At 54.1% G+C, this 18,201-nt stretch overlaps 13 non-coding genes across 13 annotated transcripts; 8 read left to right on the top strand and 5 right to left on the bottom strand.

The window, feature by feature from the left end:
• Positions 1 to 1,616: 1,616 nt before the first annotated feature.
• Positions 1,617 to 1,690, bottom strand: TRNAN-AUU (transfer RNA asparagine (anticodon AUU)). The gene has a single exon. It is a non-coding gene; the product is annotated as a tRNA-Asn (tRNA).
• Positions 1,691 to 3,063: 1,373 nt separating this feature from the next.
• LOC135889689 (U2 spliceosomal RNA) lies at positions 3,064 to 3,253 on the top strand. Its single transcript, XR_010562026.1, has one exon. It is a non-coding gene; the product is annotated as a U2 spliceosomal RNA (small nuclear RNA).
• A 651-nt stretch (positions 3,254 to 3,904) lies between these two features.
• TRNAM-CAU (transfer RNA methionine (anticodon CAU)) lies at positions 3,905 to 3,976 on the top strand. Its single transcript has one exon. It is a non-coding gene; the product is annotated as a tRNA-Met (tRNA).
• Positions 3,977 to 4,750: 774 nt separating this feature from the next.
• TRNAN-GUU (transfer RNA asparagine (anticodon GUU)) lies at positions 4,751 to 4,824 on the bottom strand. The gene has a single exon. It is a non-coding gene; the product is annotated as a tRNA-Asn (tRNA).
• A 1,339-nt stretch (positions 4,825 to 6,163) lies between these two features.
• Positions 6,164 to 6,353, top strand: LOC135889688 (U2 spliceosomal RNA). Its single transcript, XR_010562025.1, has one exon. It is a non-coding gene; the product is annotated as a U2 spliceosomal RNA (small nuclear RNA).
• A 647-nt stretch (positions 6,354 to 7,000) lies between these two features.
• Positions 7,001 to 7,072, top strand: TRNAM-CAU (transfer RNA methionine (anticodon CAU)). Its single transcript has one exon. It is a non-coding gene; the product is annotated as a tRNA-Met (tRNA).
• Positions 7,073 to 7,846: 774 nt separating this feature from the next.
• On the bottom strand, positions 7,847 to 7,920 carry TRNAN-GUU (transfer RNA asparagine (anticodon GUU)). Its single transcript has one exon. It is a non-coding gene; the product is annotated as a tRNA-Asn (tRNA).
• Positions 7,921 to 12,280: 4,360 nt separating this feature from the next.
• LOC135889687 (U2 spliceosomal RNA) lies at positions 12,281 to 12,470 on the top strand. The gene has a single exon (XR_010562024.1). It is a non-coding gene; the product is annotated as a U2 spliceosomal RNA (small nuclear RNA).
• Positions 12,471 to 13,125: 655 nt separating this feature from the next.
• TRNAM-CAU (transfer RNA methionine (anticodon CAU)) lies at positions 13,126 to 13,197 on the top strand. The gene has a single exon. It is a non-coding gene; the product is annotated as a tRNA-Met (tRNA).
• Positions 13,198 to 13,971: 774 nt separating this feature from the next.
• TRNAN-GUU (transfer RNA asparagine (anticodon GUU)) lies at positions 13,972 to 14,045 on the bottom strand. Its single transcript has one exon. It is a non-coding gene; the product is annotated as a tRNA-Asn (tRNA).
• A 1,354-nt stretch (positions 14,046 to 15,399) lies between these two features.
• On the top strand, positions 15,400 to 15,589 carry LOC135889685 (U2 spliceosomal RNA). Its single transcript, XR_010562022.1, has one exon. It is a non-coding gene; the product is annotated as a U2 spliceosomal RNA (small nuclear RNA).
• Positions 15,590 to 16,236: 647 nt separating this feature from the next.
• TRNAM-CAU (transfer RNA methionine (anticodon CAU)) lies at positions 16,237 to 16,308 on the top strand. The gene has a single exon. It is a non-coding gene; the product is annotated as a tRNA-Met (tRNA).
• A 774-nt stretch (positions 16,309 to 17,082) lies between these two features.
• TRNAN-GUU (transfer RNA asparagine (anticodon GUU)) lies at positions 17,083 to 17,156 on the bottom strand. Its single transcript has one exon. It is a non-coding gene; the product is annotated as a tRNA-Asn (tRNA).
• Between the last annotated feature and the right edge of the window lie 1,045 nt (positions 17,157 to 18,201).

Below are 18,201 nucleotides of genomic sequence, written 5' to 3'. Positions count from 1 at the left end.
GATCACCACGGCAATTATGAGCACTATGAACACCACGCGCATTGTCCTGGAGTATATGCAGAGCCAGGACATGCCAAAACAAAACCAGGACCAGCCGAGGAGGCGATTGCAGCGCGGCGACGAGAGTGATGAGGAAATTGACATGGACATAGACCTCTCACAAGGCACAGGCCCCAGCAATGTGCAAATCATGGTGTTACTGGGGCAGGTTCATGCCATGGAATGCCGATTCTGGGCCCGGGAAACAAGAACAGACTGGTGGGACCGCATCGTGTTGCAGGTGTGGGACAATTCCCAGTGGCTGCGAAACTTTTGCATGCATAAGGGCACTTTCATGGAACTTTGTGACTTGCTTTCCCCTGCCCTGAAGCGCCAGAATACCAGGATGAGAGCAGCCCTCACAGTTGAGAAGCGAGTGGCGATAGCCCTGTGAAAGCTTGCAACGCCAGACAGCTACCGGTCAGTCGGGAATCAATTTGGAGTGGGCAAATCTACTGTGGGGGCTGCTGTGATCCAAGTTGCCAGGGCAATCTAAGACCTGGTGATATCAAGGGTAGTGACTCTGGGAAACATGCAGGCCATAGTGGATGGCTTTGCTGCAATGGAATTCCCAAACTGCGGTGGGGCCATAGATGGAACCCATATCTCTATCTTGTCAACGGAGCACCAAGCCACCGAGTACAGAAACCGCAAGGGGTACTTTTCAATGCTGCTGCAAGCCCTGGTGGATCACAGATCCTGGAGCAGCCCCCTCCCCTTTCCCCTTTTCCCAGCCCCCTCTCTTGGCCTGGACCCTGGGAGCGCAAGAGGGTTTGGGGTGGGTTTTTTTTTCCCAATCATTTGCCTCTTGCACTGGGCCTAGGGAAGCGGCGGTCGGTGCGTGCAGGGGGGGGCCAGCTGCCTGGCCCCCCAGTGAATGCAATAAACAATAATCGTCCTTCCAGGGGGCAAGAGAGGCGTTTCCCTCGGAGCATGGGCAGACTGAGGCCGGGAGGCGGCGGCGGGGTCGGTGTTGCAAGAAGACCCCTTGGCAGCAGATGGGATTGGTGCCTTATTTGAGGGTCTCCTGTGCAGTCCCGCTCCCCAGTTGTGCTGGTGTCGGGGGGAGGCGGGGGGAGGAAATTGCATTGATTATTTTTCCTGCTACTTCGCTTTCCCGGATTCCCACACACCAAGGCGGTTTTTAAATCTGGAGGATTATGCATGGAAAATCGCCCCCTCCCTCTAAGGAACCAACCCGTGCGGGCAGCCAGCTCCCCCGGAGCCTGCCTGCAATTGTGCCTTAACTTGTGTGTGTGTGTGGGGAGGGGAGCTGAGCTGTTTTTCCTGTGTTTGATTCTCCACCCCCCCAACCCCCTTTGGAGGGGAATCAGTGATCATCTGGGATTTCCACCTCCAGCCGTTCACGGCTGAAGGTTTGCGCTCAGCCTTGAGGATTAAGCCCGAACCTCCGGCATGGCTGCTGGGAGATGGGTTTCTGAATGCCATCCAGCGTGCTCTTCGGGCCAGCAGCTGAAAGCACCGAGGCCAAGAGGGACAGTTTTGAGGCAGCAAAAGGGGGCCTTTGAGGCTCCCAGCAAGTCTCGAGGAGCGAGCAAGTAATACGGGCTTACCGCCGTCCCTGGGTGGGCTCAAACCACCATCCTTTCGGTTAATAGCCGAACGCGCTGACCTATTGCGCCACAGAGACACGGCTGGGTTGAGCGCAAAAGTCGGGAATCAGCTCAGGGTAGGGTATACCATCAGTGTGCAGTGGTTAGACAAGAAACAGCAAGGAAGTGGACTGGTATGGAGTGAAACTGTGTCTTATGTGTGCCTGATGACTGTACGTTTGAGATAGTTCTGTGGGAAGGAGCAGAAAAGAACATTGGGGCTGCGGTATAGCGCTTGCGTATGCTTTCTCTGACCTGTTTTGCTGTAAGAGTTAACAGGGAGAGGTTGTTAGTCGCAGGTCAGTGGGTGGGTATATGCAAATTAGGAGTGTACAGGGAAACCAGTGAGAGGAAGGAGGCTGAAAGACTTCTCTGTCTTTTGAACAGAATGGTGTGTTAACGGTTCTTGCTTTGAATTCCTCCGTTGAAGTCATTTCGGGGAAGTGACCCTCACTTAGAGTTACCTAGTTCTCAAAGTCACGTGAATGGTGTTTGGTGCGTGTCTGGGAGCTCGTCGTGGTGAGGTAGAAAGCGGTTGGGGACAGAGGGGCTGCGTAGCGTCCAAGGTCATTAGTCTTGTTTCTTTGTTCTCTGTGAGCTAAGATCCAGTGCAGCAGCAGCAGCAGCAGCAGCAGCAGCAGCAGCAGCAGCAGCGCACTTCACCGGTCCCCCGGCAGGACCAAGAGGTGTGAGCCAGAATGACATCGTTCTTTGACTACGAGAAAGGGACCAAGAGACTTTCTCCGTTGGATCACGTGAAGTGGAACCATAAACTCCCTGAACACTAAATATCACCCAACGTGGGTCAATCCATTCTCATGGTCATATCCACTTCTTATACGCCACACCCGAACACAGCCATTTTATGAACTTCATCTTCTCATATCTCAAGGTCTCTACTTTGACCCATCAACCTTTTCCCCCCAATGGGGGATATTGCAGATGATGTATTCCTTATGCCACCGGATTTTAAACCAAACTTTGCATCCTCGTTAATCTGTACGTTATTCCCTGATAACCAGAGACTTCTATGCTTAAACTCTGTACCGTTGACTTTTTTTTTTAACATCATCTTAATAGAGACATTTGTACGGAACGCATTACGGGACACCGTCAATACCACATTGAGTAATCGAGACCGCTGAGCAGGGAAATAACCCACTTCCTTCTCTGACACATACTCATTCGCTACACCGATACTGACTTGGACTCCTTATACATTCCATGGGTGGCGTACCCGAGCCCACTTATCCCCTGACACTTTAAAAACTCTTGCACCCCAATCTGGCTCTATGCTGGTTATGGGTGATATGTATGTATCTCTTCACCCTTGCAACCGATACCTGAAATGCCTCATAAATCAAGCCTGACCCCCAGAAGCACAGCACCTTCCCTCTTAACTCGTGTATATTTAATTTTAAACATTAACTTTAATAAAAATTGTAATACCTGTTCTTATCAGTTTCATATCTGATATGTCCTTTATTTGAGGACTGCATGTTAAATTGATTTTTGAAACAGGAGGCTGGAATAGGAGCTTGCTCTGTCCACCTCACGCATTGACCTGGTATTGCAGTGTCTCTGGGAACGGGGCATCTGCTTTTGGGGAGAGTCTCCTGGTTAGAAAAACAGGAAGAGTTTCACTGTGAAGATGCTGGTTTGATAAGGCGTTTTTTGTTTGTTTGTTTGTTTGTTTGTTTGTTTTTAAGACTAGCCTGGACTCATTGGCATTTTGATTTTTTTGTGACAAAAAATTGCTAAAACTTCTTGGGGGTGTTTTCTGAGTCTATAGCTGTGGGTTTCTTTGTCTTGCTGGAGGATTGTTTTAAAAGCCGGGTGTGACGGGTCGGGTCGCAGAAACCCCTTTGGGGCTGCCACCTGATGTGCCTAGACTACCTCCGAGTCCGTTTTCCCTGCCAGCTTGGGATTTTGGTACCTTGCCTGTTTGAGCCAGACGCGCTTTGCCTGCTGCAAACACGGATCCAAGTCTGAACCACGTCCCCCACAAGCTGCAGGCTTAACTGAAAACTGTTTAAGAAGTGCTCCCGTCTCCGGCACTCGGATACCCAGCTCCCAGTGGGGTCCAAACCCCAAATCAATCCGTTTTACCCTGTAGAAAGCTTATCCAGGGTAAACTGTCAAATCCTGTTACCGGGGCCGCTGCCCAGCAGCCTGTGCATCTGCCTGCCAGCCCTAGAGCTCGTAAAGCGCTAATCCAGATAGGGGCGGCTGGGAGCTCCCGGTGCAGAGCCAGCAGAGTGGCGCAGCGGAAGCGTGCTGGGCCCATAACCCAGAGGTCGATGGATCGAAACCATCCTCTGCTACGCCCGCGCTGGTTTCTTTTGGCTCTGGGCCTTCAAGCCAGGCGGCGACCAGCAGAGCGCCAAGAAGAGCCTAGGCCATGAGGCAAGAGGTGGCTGAGGCGGCAGCCTGCCAGGGAGCTCCCCGGCACCTCTGGCTGCCTGGGCTGAAGGCAAGAGGCAGGCCTGGGCGTACTGAGGGCCTCCTGTCCCAGAATGAGGCAGCAGTGCTTCCTTTCTGCCCCCTCCCTCCGCCCCACCGGCAGGCGGCTGCTGCGGGAGAACACGAGGGAGGCTCTCAGGACGCTAGGCAGCTCTGTGTGGCTGTCAGGGGAAAGAGCCGAGGCTCCCGACTCGACCTGCCGTTGACTCGTGTGGCTCTGCGCTCCGTCAGCCGGGGCGGGCCAGGCTGCGGACGTGACTCAGGCTTGGGCAGCATGGCCACGCTTTCCTGACGAGGCATGAGGCAGGCCAAGAGCTCTGCGCAGCCTACAGGGAAGTGGGAGGGAGGCAGTCTTCGAGCCGGCGTGTCTCGTCCGTTTCTCCCTTGCCGCTTGGGGGGAGGCGGGAAGGGAGCGAAACGTTCCCGGCTGAAGGTTTTGCGCTCGGCCTTGAGGATTAAGCCCGAACCTCCGGCATGGCTGCTGGGAGATGGGTTTCTGAATGCCATCCAGCGCGCTCTTCGGGCCAGCAGCTGAAAGCACCGAGGCCAAGAGGGACGGTTTTGAGGCGGCAAAAGGGGGCCTTTGAGGCTCCCAGCAAGTCTCGAGGAGCGAGCAAGTAGCACGGGCTTACCGCCGTCCCTGGGTGGGCTCGAACCACCATCCTTTCGGTTAACAGCCGAACGCGCTGACCCATTGCGCCACAGAGACACGGCTGAGTGGAGCACAAAAGTCGTGAATCAGCTCAGGGTAGGGTATACCATAGGTGTGCAGTGGTTAGACAAGAAACAGCAAGGAACTGGACTGGTATGGAGTGAAACTGTGTCTTATGTGTGCCTGATGACTGTACGTTTGAGATAGTTCTGTGGGAAGGAGCAGAAAAGAGCATTGGGGCTGCGGTATAGCGCTTGCGTATGCTTTCTCTGACCTATTTTGCTGTAAGAGTTAACAGGGAGAGGTTGTTAGTCGCAGGTCAGTGGGTGGGTATATGCAAATTAGGAGTGTACAGGGAAACCAGTGAGAGGAAGGAGGCTGAAAGACTTCTCTGTCTTTTGAACAGAATGGTGTGTTAACGGTTCTTGCTTTGAATTCCTCCGTTGAAGTCATTTCGGGGAAGTGACCCTCACTTAGAGTTACCTAGTTCTCAAAGTCACGTGAATGGTGTTTGGTGCGTGTCTGGGAGCTCGTCGTGGTGAGGTAGAAAGCGGTTGCGGGCAGAGGGGCTGCGTAGCGTCCAAGGTCATTAGTCTTGTTTCTTTGTTTTCTGTGAGTTAAGATCCAGTGCAGCAGCAGCGCACTTCACCGGCCACCCGCAGGATTAAGAGGCGTGAGCCAGAATGACATCGTTCTTTGACTACGAGAAAGGGACTAAGAGACTTTCTCCGTTGGATCATGTGAAGTGGAACAGTAAACTACCTGCACACTAAATATCACCCAATGTGGGTCAATCCATTCTCATGGTCATATCCACTCCTTATACGCCACACCTGAACATAGCCATTTTATGAACTTCATCTGCTCATATCTCAAGGTCTCTACTTTGACCCATCAACCTTTTCCCCCCAATGGGGGATATTGCAGATGATGTATTCCTTATGTCACCGGATTTTAAACCAAACTTTGCATCCTCGTTAATCTGTACGTTATTCCCTTATAACCAGAGACTTCTATGCTTAAACTCTGTACCGTTGACTTTTTTTTTTAACATCATCTTAATAGAGACATTTGTACGGAACGCATTACGGGACACCGTCAATACCACATTGAGTAATCGAGACCGCTGAGCAGGGAAATAACCCACTTCCTTCTCTGACACGTACTCATTCGCTACATGGATACTGACTTGGACTCCTTATACATTCCATGGGTGGCGTACCCGAGCCCACTTATCCCCTGACACTTTAAAAACTCTTGCACCCCAATCTGGCTCTATGCTGGTTATGGGTGATATGTATGTATCTCTTCACCCTTGCAACCGATACCTGAAATGCCTCATAAATCAAGCCTGACCCCCAGAAGCACAGCACCTTCCCTCTTAACTCGTGTATATTTAATTTTAAACATTAACTTTAATAAAAATTGTAATACCTGTTCTTATCAGTTTCATATCTGATATGTCCTTTATTTGAGGACTGCATGTTAAATTGATTTTTGAAACAGGAGGCTGGAATAGGAGCTTGCTCTGTCCACCTCACGCATTGACCTGGTATTGCAGTGTCTCTGGGAACGGGGCATCTGCTTTTGGGGAGAGTCTCCTGGTTAGAAAAACAGGAAGAGTTTCACTGTGAAGATGCTGATTTGATAAGGCGTTTTTTGTTTGTTTGTTTGTTTGTTTGTTTTTAAGACTAGCCTGGACTCATTGGCATTTTGATTTCTTTGTGACAAAATATTGCTAAAACTTCTTGGGGGTGTTTTCTGAGTCTATGGCTGTGGGTTTCTTTGTCTTGCTGGAGGATTGTTTTAAAAGCCGGGTGTGACGGGTCGGGTCGCAGAAACCCCTTTGGGGCTGCCACCTGATGTGCCTAGACTACCTCCGAGTCCATTTTCCCTGCCAGCTTGGGATTTCGGTACCTTGCCTGTTTGAGCCAGACGCGCTTTGCCTGCTGCAAACACGGATCCAAGTCTGAACCACGTCCCCCACAAGCTGCAGGCTTAACTGAAAACTGTTTAAGAAGTGCTCCCGTCTCCGGCACTCGGATACCCAGCTCCCAGTGGGGTCCAAACCCCAAATCAATCCGTTTTACCCTGTAGAAAGCTTATCCAGGGTAAACTGTCAAATCCTGTTACCGGGCCAGCTGCCCAGCAGCCTGCGCATCTGCCTGCCAGCCCTAGAGCTCGTAAAGCGCTAATCCAGATAGGGGCGGCTGGGAGCTCCAGTTGCAGAGCCAGCAGAGTGGTGCAGCGGAAGCGTGCTGGGCCCATAACCCAGAGGTCGATGGATCGAAACCATCCTCTGCTACGCCCGCGCTGGTTTCTTTTGGCTCTGGGCCTTCAAGCCAGGCGGCGACCAGCAGAGCGCCAAGAAGAGCCTAGGCCATGAGACAAGAGGTGGCTGAGGCGGCAGCCTGCCAGGGAGCTCCCCGGCACCTCTGGCTGCCTGGGCTGAAGGCAAGAGGCAGGCCTGGGCGTACTGAGGGCCTCCTGTCCCAGAATGAGGCAGCAGTGCTTCCTTTCTGCCCCCTCCCTCCGCCCCACCGGCAGGCGGCTGCTGCGGGAGAACACGAGGGAGGCTCTCAGGACGCTAGGCAGCTCTGTGTGGCTGTCAGGGGAAAGAGCCGAGGCTCCCGACTCGACCTGCCGTTGACTCGCGTGGCTCTGCGCTCCGTCAGCCGGGGCGGGCCAGGCTGCGGACGTGACTCAGGCTTGGGCAGCATGGCCACGCTTTCCTGACGAGGCATGAGGCAGGCCAAGAGCTCTGCGCAGCCTACAGGGAAGTGGGAGGGAGGCAGTCTTCGAGCCGGCGTGTCTCGTCCGTTTCTCCCTTGCCGCTTGGGGGGAGGCGGGAAGGGAGCGAAACGTTCCTGGCTGAAGGTTTTGCGCTCGGCCTTGAGGATTAAGCCCGAACCTCCGGCATGGCTGCTGGGAGATGGGTTTCTGAATGCCATCCAGCGCGCTCTTCGGGCCAGCAGCTGAAAGCACCGAGGCCAAGAGGGACGGTTTTGAGGCGGCAAAAGGGGGCCTTTGAGGCTCCCAGCAAGTCTCGAGGAGCGAGCAAGTAGCACGGGCTTACCGCCGTCCCTGGGTGGGCTCGAACCACCATCCTTTCGGTTAACAGCCGAACGCGCTGACCCATTGCGCCACAGAGACACAGCTGGGTTGAGCGCAAAAGTCGTGAATCAGCTCAGGGTAGGGTATACCATAGGTGTGCAGTGGTTAGACAAGAAACAGCAAGGAACTGGACTGGTATGGAGTGAAACTGTGTCTTATGTGTGCCTGATGACTGTACGTTTGAGATAGTTCTGTGGGAAGGAGCAGAAAAGAGCATTGGGGCTGCGGTATAGCGCTTGCGTATGCTTTCTCTGACCTATTTTGCTGTAAGAGTTAACAGGGAGAGGTTGTTAGTCGCAGGTCAGTGGGTGGGTATATGCAAATTAGGAGTGTACAGGGAAACCAGTGAGAGGAAGGAGGCTGAAAGACTTCTCTGTCTTTTGAACAGAATGGTGTGTTAACGGTTCTTGCTTTGAATTCCTCCGTTGAAGTCATTTCGGGGAAGTGACCCTCACTTAGAGTTACCTAGTTCTCAAAGTCACGTGAATGGTGTTTGGTGCGTGTCTGGGAGCTCGTCGTGGTGAGGTAGAAAGCGGTTGGGGACAGAGGGGCTGCGGAGCGTCCAAGGTCATTAGTCTTGTTTCTTTGTTCTTTGTGAGCTAAGATCCAGCAGCAGCAGTAGAGAATATTTAAAAATAAACGGTACAAAAGATTTGAAGAGTCAGTTGTTGATCATTGGGGGAACATACAGAGTATGGGGGGGATGTTGTTACGTTAGGGTTGGCAGCACACATAATACATACAGACTGTGATGTCTCCAATGGGGGGGTAAGCGGTGGGCGAGATCAAGACACAGTTGGTAAGCGGTGAGGGTCAATCATCCGCATAGGGGGTACAAATAGTCATGGGTACGAGTAGGTGGGTTGGGTAATGGTGATGGGGCGACCCTCACGTGGTGGGATTCGGTTAGGTTGGGTAGGTTCGGGGTTCAGCGAAAGAGGCCCAGCGGGGGGGAGGGGTTAATAGGTCCCTTCCCCCTTGTGGGTGGGTGAGGTCTCCCCGGCTCACTCTTGGCATTGGCGGTGGCCGGTGAGGTTGGGTGGGTTCAGGGCTCAAGGGATAAGGCCCATCGGGGGGGGTATATAGGCCCCTTTCCCCTTGCGGGTGGGCGAGGTCCCACCGGCTCACTCTCGTTATCGGCGGTGGCCGGTGGGGTTGGGCTGGTTCAGGGCTCGGGGGAGGGGGGGATATGGGTCCCTTCCCCCTTGCGGGTGGGCGAGGTCTCCCCGGCTCACTCTTGGCATTGGCGGTGGCCGGTGAGGTTGGGTGGGTTCAGGGCTCAAGGGATAAGGCCCATCGGGGGGGGGGTATATAGGCCCCTTTCCCCTTGCGGGTGGGCGAGGTCCCACCGGCTCACTCTCGTTATCGGCGGTGGCCGGTGGGGTTGGGCTGGTTCAGGGTTCGGGGGGGATATGGGTCCCTTCTCCCTTGCGGGTGGGCGAGGTCTCCCCGGCTCACTCACTGAGTTGTCGGTGGCCGGTGAGGTTGGGTGGGTTCGGGGCTCCGGGGGTAAGGTCCCGTAGGAGGGGGTTTAAGGGTCCCTTCCCCCTTGCGGGTGGGTGAAGTCTCCCTGGCTCGTTCTCGGTATTGGAACTGGCCGGTGGGGTTGGGGCTCAGGGGGTAAGGACCCTTCCCCCATGTAGGTGGGTGGGGTCTCCCCGGCTCGCTCTCGGAATTGGCGGTGGCCGGTGAGGTTGGGTGGGTTCGGGGCTCAGGCCCAGTGGGTGGAGGGGGGGGAGGGTTAGTGAGTCCCTTCTCCCTTGCAGGTGGGCGAGGTCTGGTCGGCTCACTCCTGGTATTGGCGGTGGCCGGTGATGTGTTCCGTGTAGATGTCCCGGGACCAACGGATAGTGTCTGAGACCATTAGGCGTCTCATGAGCCGTGCGTAGCGACGGCCCACTCCACAGGTCTTCAGCACTCGCTCATTGCACGGGTCCCAGGCACCCAGGGCCCCGACAAGCAGAGCGTCTGTGTGTACCTCGTAGCCCTTTGACCGCAGGGCGTCAGCCAGGGGGGCGTATTTTTCAAGCTTGCGGGCTCGGGCTACACGGAAGGCCGGGGTCCTGTTCTCGAACGGAATCGTTACGTCGACCAGGATGATCTTTTTACCGACCTCGTCCGTGACGACGATGTCTGGGCGCAGCGGGCTGTCGGTGCCGGGGACGGTGCGGTTAACGGTGACTTCCCCCAGGCGCGGGTCGATGGCCTTCACCAGGCGGTCCTGGACGGCGTTGTGTCGCAGTTGCCAGGCTCTGGCGTGGGGCTTGCAACTGCATAGGACGTGGGGCAGGGTTTCGGTGACATACCCGCACTTCCTGCAGCGCTTGTCCCGGTTCCCGTGGCGGATGGCACCGTTGAGGGGGACGCAATTCAGCCGGGCGCGGTGTATGAACCGCCAGTCGGCGAACCGGGTGAAGCTGCCCGTGGGGAGGAAGTGGTTGCTGGAGTCCCACTTGCTGGTTACTTCGAAGGCCTTACCCTGATCCGGTTTTTTCTTCAGGGTGTCCACGTAGAGCGCGTGGACGGCGGCCTTCAGGGATCTCTCCAGCACGCCTCTGGCTCCGGGGGCGACGATGGTGTTGTCCTCCGTTCCGATCCGCGGTATCAGGACTCCCAGCTCCTGACGTTCCTCGTTCCATTCCCAGCGGCAGCCCAGTCGCTTCCCCAGGCGGCGCGTGGCATTGCGGGCGCGGGACCATAGTGAAGCGAAGTCGCCCCTGTCCCGGGCGAAGTCGCCGTCCAGGGAGCCGCTTAGGAAGGTGGCCACATCTCGGTCGGAGGGAGGTCTGCCGATTCGTTTCTCGGTGGCGGCGTGCAGGGCGGTCGTTGCAACGTTCTTCACCTTGGTGTCCGGGCACGTCAGAAGGCGGAAGGCGTGCGTGATGACCGCGATGTCACATAGGTCTCCCATACGGGGGACGCCGGCACCACCGTGCCTGTGCTTAATGTAGATGAGCTCGTTGCTGGCTCTCCGGGGCAGGGACAGCCATTCCTTGACCAGCCGCCGGATAGTGCTGTCCGCCTTGTTGAGGGGCACCTTTGCCACGGCGGATCCTCTCAAGACGAAGGCGATGCGGGGGATCAGGAAGGTGTTGAGGGCGTTGATCTTCTGCCACGGCGCCAGCAGGGATGTGTCGATCTTAGTGGCGTCCTGCAGGATCTCCCGGATGGTGTCCTCGGGGGTCTGCCGGACGCGGAAGCCTGTTGGCGTGCCGAGGTGCTGGTACGCCTGCCCCTCCGCCAGGGGAACGACGGACTCGCCCTGGATGAGGAACTCATCAGTACCGGTTCCCTCTTGCTCCCGTCAACATGGAGGGACGCGCACTTCTTGGCATTGAAGCGGAGTCCCGTCCAGTCCGCGGCTCTCCCGATGGTGTCGAGCATGCCCTGGAGCCTCTCGGGGTCATCCGCGATCAGGACCAGGTCACCCGCGTACGCCAAGACGCTCACCCTCTCGCCGTGCAGGTCGAAGCCGTCGGTGCCGTCGGAGATCGCCCGCAGGAGCGGCTCCATGGCGAGGTTAAAGACGATCGGGCTGAGGGGGCAGCCCTGCTTCACGCCGCTGTGGATCGGTATCGGTATGAAGTGTGCTGCTGCTGCTGCTGCTGCTGCTGCTGCTGCTGCTGCTGCTGGATCTTAGCTCACAAAGAACACGCACTTCATCTGCCTCCCCGCAGGACCAAGAGGTGTGAGCCAGAATGACATCGTTCTTTGACTACGAGAAAGGGACCAAGAGACTTTCTCTGTTGGGTCATGTGAAGTGGAACCATAAACTCCCTGAACACTAAATATCACCCAATGTGGGTCAATCCATTCTCATGGTCATATCCACTCCTTATACGCCACACCCGAACATAGCCATTTTATGAACTTCATCTCCTCATATCTCAAGGTCTCTACTTTGACCCATCAACCTTTTCCCCCCAATGGGGGATATTGCAGATGATGTATTCCTTATGCCACCGGATTTAAAACCAAACTTTGCATCCTCGTTAATCTGTACGTTATTCCCTGATAACCAGAGACTTCTATGCTTAAACTCTGTACCGTTGACTTTTTTTTTTAACATCATCTTAATAGAGACATTTGTACGGAACGCATTACGGGACACCGTCAATACCACATTGAGTAATCGAGACCGCTGAGCAGGGAAATAACCCACTTCCTTCTCTGACACGTACTCATTCGCTACACCGATACTGACTTGGACTCCTTATACATTCCATGGGTGGCGTACCCGAGCCCACTCTTTAAAAACTCTTGCACCCCAATCTGGCTCTATGCTGGTTATGGGTGATATGTATGTATCTCTTCACCCTTGCAACCGATACCTGAAATGCCTCATAAATCAAGCCTGACCCCCAGAAGCACAGCACCTTCCCTCTTAACTCGTGTATATTTAATTTTAAACATTAACTTTAATAAAAATTGTAATACCTGTTCTTATCAGTTTCATATCTGATATGTCCTTTATTTGAGGACTGCATGTTAAATTGATTTTTGAAACAGGAGGCTGGAATAGGAGCTTGCTCTGTCCACCTCACGCATTGACCTGGTATTGCAGTGTCTCTGGGAACGGGGCATCTGCTTTTGGGGAGAGTCTCCTGGTTAGAAAAACAGGAAGAGTTTCACTGTGAAGATGCTGGTTTTATAAGGCGTTTTTTGTTTGTTTGTTTGTTTGTTTGTTTGTTTGTTTTTAAGACTAGCCTGGACTCATTGGCATTTTGATTTCTTTGTGACAAAAAATTGCTAAAACTTCTTGGGGGTGTTTTCTGAGTCTATAGCTGTGGGTTTCTTTGTCTTGCTGGAGGATTGTTTTAAAAGCCGGGTGTGACGGGTCGGGTCGCAGAAACCCCTTTGGGGCTGCCACCTGATGTGCCTAGACTACCTCCGAGTCCGTTTTCCCTGCCAGCTTGGGATTTCGGTACCTTGCCTGTTTGAGCCAGACGCGCTTTGCCTGCTGCAAACACGGATCCAAGTCTGAACCACGTCCCCCACAAGCTGCAGGCTTAACTGAAAACTGTTTAAGAAGTGCTCCCGTCTCCGGCACTCGGATACCCAGCTCCCAGTGGGGTCCAAACCCCAAATCAATCCGTTTTACCCTGTAGAAAGCTTATCCAGGGTAAACTGTCAAATCCTGTTACCGGGGCCGCTGCCCAGCAGCCTGCGCATCTGCCTGCCAGCCCTAGAGCTCGTAAAGCGCTAATCCAGATAGGGGCGGCTGGGAGCTCCCGGTGCAGAGCCAGCAGAGTGGCGCAGCGGAAGCGTGCTGGGCCCATAACCCAGAGGTCGATGGATCGAAACCATCCTCTGCTACGCCCGCGCTGGTTTCTTTTGGCTCTGGGCCTTCAAGCCAGGCGGCGACCAGCAGAGCGCCAAGAAGAGCCTAGGCCATGAGGCAAGAGGTGGCTGAGGCGGCAGCCTGCCAGGGAGCTCCCCGGCACCTCTGGCTGCCTGGGCTGAAGGCAAGAGGCAGGCCTGGGCGTACTGAGGGCCTCCTGTCCCAGAATGAGGCAGCAGTGCTTCCTTTCTGCCCCCTCCCTCCGCCCCACCGGCAGGCGGCTGCTGCGGGAGAACACGAGGGAGGCTCTCAGGACGCTAGGCAGCTCTGTGTGGCTGTCAGGGGAAAGAGCCGAGGCTCCCGACTCGACCTGCCGTTGACTCATGTGGCTCTGCGCTCCGTCAGCCGGGGCGGGCCAGGCTGCGGACGTGACTCAGGCTTGGGCAGCATGGCCACGCTTTCCTGACGAGGCATGAGGCAGGCCAAGAGCTCTGCGCAGCCTACAGGGAAGTGGGAGGGAGGCAGTCTTCGAGCCGGCGTGTCTCGTCCGTTTCTCCCTTGCCACTTGGGGGGAGACGGGAAGGGAGCGAAACGTTCCCGGCTGAAGGTTTTGCGCTCGGCCTTGAGGATTAAGCCCGAACCTCCGGCATGGCTGCTGGGAGATGGGTTTCTGAATGCCATCCAGCACGCTCTTCGGGCCAGCAGCTGAAAGCACCGAGGCCAAGAGGGACGGTTTTGAGGCGGCAAAAGGGGGCCTTTGAGGCTCCCAGCAAGTCTCGAGGAGCGAGCAAGTAGCACGGGCTTACCGCCGTCCCTGGGTGGGCTCGAACCACCATCCTTTCGGTTAACAGCCGAACGCGCTGACCCATTGCGCCACAGAGACACGGCTGAGTGGAGCCCAAAAGTCGTGAATCAGCTCAGGGTAGGGTATACCATAGGTGTGCAGTGGTTAGACAAGAAACAGCAAGGAACTGGACTGGTATGGAGTGAAACTGTGTCTTATGTGTGCCTGATGACTGTACGTTTGAGATAGTTCTGTGGGAAGGAGCAGAAAAGAGCATTGGGGCTGCGGTATAGCGCTTGCGTATGCTTTCTCTGACCTATTTTGCTGTAAGAGTTAACAGGGAGAGGTTGTTAGTCGCAGGTCAGTGGGTGGGTATATGCAAATTAGGAGTGTACAGGGAAACCAGTGAGAGGAAGGAGGCTGAAAGACTTCTCTGTCTTTTGAACAGAATGGTGTGTTAACGGTTCTTGCTTTGAATTCCTCCGTTGAAGTCATTTCGGGGAAGTGACCCTCACTTAGAGTTACCTAGTTCTCAAAGTCACGTGAATGGTGTTTGGTGCGTGTCTGGGAGCTCGTCGTGGTGAGGTAGAAAGCGGTTGGGGACAGAGGGGCTGCGTAGCGTCCAAGGTCATTAGTTTTGTTTCTTTGTTCTCTGTGAGGTAAGATTGCAGCAGCAGCAGGAGCAGCAGCAGCAGCGCACTTCACCGGTCCCCCCGCAGGACCAAGAGGTGTGAGCCAGAATGACATCGTTCTTTGACTACGAGAAAGGGACCAAGAGACTTTCTCCGTTGGATCATGTGAAGTGGAACCGTAAACTCCCTGAACACTAAATATCACCCAATGTGGGTCAATCCATTCTCATGGTCATATCCACTCCTTATACGCCACACCTGAACATAGCCATTTTATGAACTTTATCTCCTCATATCTCAAGGTCTCTACTTTAACCCATCAACCTTTTCCCCCCAATGGGGGATATTGCAGATGATGTATTCCTTATGCCACCGGATTTAAAACCAAACTTTGCATCCTCGTTAATCTGTACGTTATTCCCTTATAACCAGAGACTTCTATGCTTAAACTCTGTACCGTTGACTTTTTTTTTTAACATCATCTTAATAGAGACATTTGTACGGAACGCATTACGGGACACCGTCAATACCACATTGAGTAATCGAGACCGCTGAGCAGGGAAATAACCCACTTCCTTCTCTGACACGTACTCATTCGCTACACCGATACTGACTTGGACTCCTTATACATTCCATGGGTGGCGTACCCGAGCCCACTTATCCCCTGACACTTTAAAAACTCTTGCACCCCAATCTGGCTCTATGCTGGTTATGGGTGATATGTATGTATCTCTTCACCCTTGCAACCGATACCTGAAATGCCTCATAAATCAAGCCTGACCCCCAGAAGCACAGCACCTTCCCTCTTAACTCGTGTATATTTAATTTTAAACATTAACTTTAATAAAAATTGTAATACCTGTTCTTATCAGTTTCATATCTGATATGTCCTTTATTTGAGGACTGCATGTTAAATTGATTTTTGAAACAGGAGGCTGGAATAGGAGCTTGCTCTGTCCACCTCACGCATTGACCTGGTATTGCAGTGTCTCTGGGAACGGGGCATCTGCTTTTGGGGAGAGTCTCCTGGTTAGAAAAACAGGAAGAGTTTCACTGTGAAGATGCTGGTTTGATAAGGCGTTTTTTGTTTGTTTGTTTGTTTGTTTGTTTTTAAGACTAGCCTGGACTCATTGGCATTTTGATTTCTTTGTGACAAAATATTGCTAAAACTTCTTGGGGGTGTTTTCTGAGTCTATAGCTGTGGGTTTCTTTGTCTTGCTGGAGGATTGTTTTAAAAGCCGGGTGTGACGGGTCGGGTCGCAGAAACCCCTTTGGGGCTGCCACCTGATGTGCCTAGACTACCTCCGAGTCCGTTTTCCCTGCCAGCTTGGGATTTCGGTACCTTGCCTGTTTGAGCCACACGCGCTTTGCCTGCTGCAAACACGGATCCAAGTCTGAACCACGTCCCCCACAAGCTGCAGGCTTAACTGAAAACTGTTTAAGAAGTGCTCCCATCTCCGGCACTCAGATACCCAGCTCCCAATGGGGTCCAAACCCCAAATCAATCCGTTTTACCCTGTAGAAAGCTTATCCAGGGTAAACTGTCAAATCCTGTTACCGGGGCCGCTGCCCAGCAGCCTGCGCATCTGCCTGCCAGCCCTAGAGCTCGTAAAGCGCTAATCCAGATAGGGGCGGCTGGGAGCTCCCGGTGCAGAGCCAGCAGAGTGGCGCAGCGGAAGCGTGCTGGGCCCATAACCCAGAGGTCGATGGATCGAAACCATTCTCTGCTACGCCCGCGCTGGTTTCTTTTGGCTCTGGGCCTTCAAGCCAGGCGGCGACCAGCAGAGCGCCAAGAAGAGCCTAGGCCATGAGACAAGAGGTGGCTGAGGCGGCAGCCTGCCAGGGAGCTCCCCGGCACCTCTGGCTGCCTGGGCTGAAGGCAAGAGGCAGGCCTGGGCGTACTGAGGGCCTCCTGTCCCAGAATGAGGCAGCAGTGCTTCCTTTCTGCCCCCTCCCTCCGCCCCACCGGCAGGCGGCTGCTGCGGGAGAACACGAGGGAGGCTCTCAGGACGCTAGGCAGCTCTGTGTGGCTGTCAGGGGAAAGAGCCGAGGCTCCCGACTCGACCTGCCATTGACTCGCGTGGCTCTGCGCTCCGTCAGCCGGGGCGGGCCAGGCTGCGGACCGGACTCAGGCTTGGGCAGCATGGCCACGCTTTCCTGACGAGGCATGAGGCAGGCCAAGAGCTCTGCGCAGCCTACAGGGAAGTGGGAGGGAGGCAGTCTTCGAGCCGGCGTGTCTCGTCCGTTTCTCCCTTGCCGCTTGGGGGGAGGCGGGAAGGGAGCGAAACGTTCCCGGCTGAAGGTTTTGCGCTCGGCCTTGAGGATTAAGCCCGAACCTCCGGCATGGCTGCTGGGAGATGGGTTTCTGAATGCCATCCAGCGCGCTCTTCGGGCCAGCAGCTGAAAGCACCGAGGCCAAGAGGGATGGTTTTGAGGCGGCAAAAGGGGGCCTTTGAGGCTCCCAGCAAGTCTCGAGGAGCGAGCAAGTAGCACGGGCTTACCGCCGTCCCTGGGTGGGCTCGAACCACCATCCTTTCGGTTAACAGCCGAACGCGCTGACCCATTGCGCCACAGAGACACGGCTGAGTTGAGCGCAAAAGTCGTGAATCAGCTCAGGGTAGGGTATACCATAGGTGTGCAGTGGTTAGACAAGAAACAGCAAGGAACTGGAGTGGTATGGAGTGAAACTGTGTCTTATGTGTGCCTGATGACTGTACGTTTGAGATAGTTCTGTGGGAAGGAGCAGAAAAGAGCATTGGGGCTGCGGTATAGCGCTTGCGTATGCTTTCTCTGACCTATTTTGCTGTAAGAGTTAACAGGGAGAGGTTGTTAGTCGCAGGTCAGTGGGTGGGTATATGCAAATTAGGAGTGTACAGGGCAACCAGTGAGAGGAAGGAGGCTGAAAGACTTCTCTGTCTTTTGAACAGAATGGTGTGTTAACGGTTCTTGCTTTGAATTCCTCCGTTGAAGTCATTTCGGGGAAGTGACCCTCACTTAGAGTTACCTAGTTCTCAAAGTCACGTGAATGGTGTTTGGTGCGTGTCTGGGAGCTCGTCATGGTGAGGTAGAAAGCGGTTGGGGACAGAGGGGCTGCGTAGCGTCCAAGGTCATCAGCCTTGTTTCTTTGTTCTTCATGAGCTAAGATCAAGTGTAGTGGTGACAGAGCACTTCATTGACCACTTGAAGGACCAAGAGATGTAAGCCAGAATGACATCGTTTTTTGACTATGAGAAAAGGACCAAGAGACTTTCTCTGTTGGATCATGTGAAGTGGAACCATAAACTCTCTGAACACTAAATATCACCCAACGTGGGTCAATCCATTCTCATCGTTATATCCACTTCTTATACTCCACACCCGAAAGTAGCCACTTTATGAACTTGTTCTTATATCTCAAGAAAAAAGTCTCAGGGGTCTATATACTAATTCAAGTAAACCTTTTTACTTTCTCATTGAGAAGCAGAGGTATGTATAATAATTTTCTCTGGTTTCCATCAGGAGCCACTGTAATGTACAAGGGAAGCAGAGCTGTCCCTAGGGTATGGCGAGTTGGGGCGGCTGCCCTAGATCCTATGTTTTGTGCTTTCCCGTGGCAGTTTACTCAGTTGCTAGACTCTAGGGAT

The sequence above is a fragment of the Emys orbicularis genome, chromosome 15, assembly GCF_028017835.1.
Source record: "Emys orbicularis isolate rEmyOrb1 chromosome 15, rEmyOrb1.hap1, whole genome shotgun sequence".
Lineage (NCBI taxonomy): Eukaryota > Metazoa > Chordata > Testudines > Emydidae > Emys > Emys orbicularis.
This window is presented reverse-complemented; position numbering and strand designations above follow the sequence as displayed.